Consider the following 4,590-nt stretch of genomic DNA (forward strand, 5'->3'; position numbering starts at 1 on the left):
ACCTATCAGATGCACAGTTCAAAGCACTGGTGATCAGGATGCTCACAGAACTGTTTGACTTTGGTCATAAATTAGATGAACAAATGTAGGCTACGATAAGAGAAATGAAGAAAAATGCACAGGGAACCAATAGGGATGGAAAGAAAAATGGGTTCCAAATCAATGGAAGGGACCAGAAGGAAGAAATGAACAACCAAACAGAAAAGAATGAAGAAACAAGAATTCAAAAAAATGAGGAGAGGCTTAGGAATGTCCAGGACATCTTTAAACGTTCCAACATCTGAATTATAGGGACACCAGAAGGAGAAGAGGAAGAGCAACAGGTGGAAAACTTATTTGAACAAATAATAAAGGAGAACTTCCCCAATCTGGCAAAGGAAATGTACTTCCAGGAAGTCCAGGAAGCTCAGAGAGTCCCAAAGAAGTTGGACCCAAGGAAGAACACACCAAGGCACATCATAATTACATTAGCCAAGGTAAAAATGAAGGAGAGAATCCTAGAAGCAGCAAGAGATAAGGGGACAGTTACCTACAAAGGAGTTCCCATCAGACTGTCAGCTGATTTCTCAAAAGAGACCTTGCAGGCAAGAAGGGGCTGGAAAGAAGTATTCCAAGTCATGAAAGGCAAGGACCTACATCCAAGATTGCTCTATCCAGCAAAGCTTTTCTTTAGAATGGAAGGGGAGCTAAAGTGCTTCTCAGATAAGGCCAAGTTAAAGGAGTTCATTATCATTAAGCCCTTATTATATGAAATGTTAAAGGGACTCATCTAAGAAAAAGAAGATAAAAAATATGAACAGTAAAAAAAGACATCAAACTCACAGTTAGTAACAACCATACCTAAAACAAAAGCAAACTAAGCAAATAAATAGAACAGGAACAGAACAACAGAAGTGGAGATCACATGGAGGGTTAGCAACAGGGAAGTCGGAGGAGGAGAGAGGGGGGAAAGATATAGAGAATAAGTAGCATAGACAATAGGTAGAAAATGGACAGGGGGAGGGCAAGAATAGTATGGGAAATGTAGAAGCTAAAGAACTTATGACACCTGGACGTGAACTAAAGGGGGGCAATGTGGGTGGGAGGGGGTAGGCAGGGTGGAGGGGAGTGAAGGGGGAAAATGGGACAACTGAAATAGCATAATCAATAATATATATATATATATATATATATATATATAACATTATGAACTAACCAAAGGAACTTAAACACTGTGTATTATGTCAGATCTGAGGGAAAATGTTTTCAGAGTTCTAAATAATAAAATTGCAAACCAACATGAGAAACATATGCTATTTGTAGATGATTATTTATTTTGTTTAAATAAAGGATAAATAATAATCAGGGTAAAGTACTCTAGGCTATATGAATTTAAACACTATAGGTCTATTCACAAATATGTCTTATTTAGCATGATCTCTATGAATATTATTTTTAAAGACAGTATCTTTAAAAATTCTTTATTTAATTTTAGAGAGAAGAGAAAGGAGGAACAAAGAGAGGGAGAGAAAGATCGATGTGACATAGAAACATATATTGATTGTGTCTTGTACATGCTCTGACCAAGGACAGAAACTGCAACTTAGGCATGTGCCCTGACCAGGAATCAAACTGGTGGCCTTTTACTTTGTACAATGCACAACCAACGAGCCATTCTCTTCAGGGCTCTATGAGTATTATTGTCATGTAACTAATACCCCTTGGTTCTAAACCTGTGATTGACATGCAATTTCTAATTATAATTGTACTTTTTTGTAGGTGTCCTTAAAGAAATAAAAAAATCAATGATTTAGCATTTGCTTCTTGGACTGCCACTATGTGCCAAATGCTGCACTAAGGAAGTCTTGGGCATAGAGTGGGAAGAGAGCAAATTGGGCTTCCACATTCCTGGCCTTTACTGATAATTGTGGGGACAGAACTTAAATAAATAAATTTATTATAAACATGTAATAAAAAATATGATACATTTTCTAAAGGAAACTAACAGGATTTCATTGGATTAGTTGGCCAGAGAAAGTCTCAGACAGTGACAGTTATAGAAAACTAAAATAGTAGGAGTAAGTGATGTAAAAATCATGGAATATTCCAGGAAATATTCCAGGAAAAGGGAACAAGTGTCATGGATCTGAGGTGGGAAAGAATGACATGTTGAGGAACTGAAAAAAGGTCAGTTTGTCTACAGTAATACATAAGAGAACAATTATGGACGTATAAACAGGAGTTAGATCATACTGTTTTGTGGGCACCGTTAAATAGTTTGCAATTTATCTAAGGTTCAAATGCTATACTTTGAAAGATTTGGCCTTGCCTGGTGTAGCTCAGTGGATTGAGCGTGGGCTGTGGACCAGAGGGTCGCCAGTTTAATTCCCAGTCAGGGCACATGCCAGGATTGCAGGCCAGGTCCCCAGTGCGAGTCACATGAGAGGCAACCACACACTGATGTTTCTCTCCCTTTCTTTCTCCCTCCCTTCCCCTCTCACTTAAAGTAAATAAATAAATAAATAAATAAATAAAAATTAAAAAAGAGAAAGATTTGACACAGGCAAAATGACATGATCTGATTTTCATTTTAAAAAATCACTCTGGTTGCTGTGGGGAGAATGGATTTGTTGGAGAGAAGAGTGGGCAGAGGACATTCAATGAAGAGGCTATTAAAATAATATAAGAAAAAGATATTAGTAAATTAAGGCAGAATGGTAGCAGAAGAAATACAGAAATGAGAAGACTCAGACCTGAGCCCTGAGAAATAGTCATTGAAGAGTTGTAGAGCAAAGTGAGGTGTTATGAAAGCCAGAAACTGCTTCCAAGAGAAAAGAAATAATCAGGTGTGCCAGAAACTGTGGGGAGGTTGAATTAGATAGGAATGAAAAGTATGTCAAATCAGTATGGCAATGTAGTGATCTTTTCTGACCTCTGTAAAAGGAGTTTTAGTGGATCCAGAAGTTATGTTGAAGTAGACCAAAGAGGGAGTATAGGTTTTCTGTTTCAGGCATGTCATCACTGCTGAAAACAAAAAGTAATGGTTAACAGATAAGAAAACATCTATTTAAAGCTTTAAAGGTTTGTAAGGTAGGGAATTATCAGGATAAAACTTAAGGGACTGTGAAAACATAAAGAAGTGAAGTAAGGACATCAGCTTTGTCCTGAAGACATTTGTTGAATTTGAAGAGTTTGAGAATTTCAGCTTTGCAAAAGCCACTCAAAAGATGGGGTAAAAGTCATAAGTCCAGCAACCAATAAAAGTGGAAAGTCTAATAGAAGTCTTTTTCCCATTTGATTAATGCCAAAAATGATTAAACCCTCAGAGAAGGAGAAGTTAACTTACTTTCTCAACCATTCTCCCACATGACTACAAAGGAGTTTTCCTTGGTTTTGCAAAGCAGGACAGGGCAGAACAAGAGAATTCTCCAGAAGAAGAACTAGATGAAATGGAGGCAAGTAATTTATCAAATAGAGAGTTTAGAGTAATGATTATAATGATACTCAACAGCATGAAAAAATGCATAGAAATAATAAAAATGGACCAGTCAGTAATGAGAATGCAGTATCTGAAGTAAATAATACACTGAAAGGAATAAACAGGTTAGATGAAGCAGAAAATCGTATTGGTGATTTAGAATACAAGGTAGAAAAAACACCCAGACAGAGCAGCAAAAAGAAAAAAGAAGTTAAGAAAAGAGGAGAGTTTAAGAAATATTTTGGACAACATGAAAAGTAACAACATCAGTATCATGGGAATGTCAGGAGAAGAGAGTGAGCAAGGGATTGAGAACCTATTTGAAGAAATAATGACTGAAAACTTCCCCAATCTGGTGAAGGAAAAAGACACACAAGTCCAGAAAGCTCAGAGAGTCCCAAACAAGTTGGATCCAAAGAAGTCTACACTGAGACACATCATAATTACAATGACAAGCCTTAAAGACGAGGAATCTTAAAAGCCACAAGAGAAAAACAGGTAGTTACCTACAAGACGGCACCAATTAGACAGGTATCTGATTACTCATCAGAAACATTTCAGGCCAGAAGGGAGTGGTGTGACATATTCAAGATGATCACAAGAAAGGACCTACAAGCAAGGCTACTTTACTCAACAAGGCCATCAGTTAAAATCAAAGGAGACTTTCCCTGATCTGGGTAGAGTTGCACCTGGTTTGGTGGTGCTTGTCTTATATCAGCCAGGGACAAAGTAACTGTGTTTTATCCCAGGTTGGCTTTTGGTCTGCACCCATGCCTGGTTCATGCCTTGGACACATGGAAAAAATTAAAAAGAAATAAAATTGAAGGAGAAATAAGAAGCTTTCTAGACAAGTAAAAGCTAAAAGACTTTCCTAACACCCAACCAGCACAGTAACAAATGTTAAAGGGCTTGTTTTAAGAAGAAGAAAAAAAGAAAAGGAAAACAGTCTAACAATAAAATGGCACTACATACATATCTATCAATAATCACCTTAAATGTAAATGACTTAAATGCTACAATCAAAAGACAGAGGGTAGCTGAATGGATAAGAAAAAAAGATCCTTATATATGCTACCTCCAAGAAACCCATCTCAGATAGAAAGGTACACACAGACTAAAAGTAAAGGAATGGA

The 4,590-nt window shown here is 37.1% G+C and overlaps 1 non-coding gene across 1 annotated transcript; it reads left to right on the forward strand.

The window, feature by feature from the left end:
• The first annotated feature begins 4,120 nt into the window (after positions 1 to 4,120).
• LOC114505872 lies at positions 4,121 to 4,255 on the forward strand. The gene has a single exon (XR_003685327.1). It is a non-coding gene; the product is annotated as a small nucleolar RNA SNORA48 (small nucleolar RNA).
• The last annotated feature ends 335 nt before the right edge of the window (positions 4,256 to 4,590 follow it).

Source organism: Phyllostomus discolor, chromosome X (assembly GCF_004126475.2).
Source record: "Phyllostomus discolor isolate MPI-MPIP mPhyDis1 chromosome X, mPhyDis1.pri.v3, whole genome shotgun sequence".
NCBI classification, from domain to species: Eukaryota; Metazoa; Chordata; class Mammalia; order Chiroptera; family Phyllostomidae; genus Phyllostomus; species Phyllostomus discolor.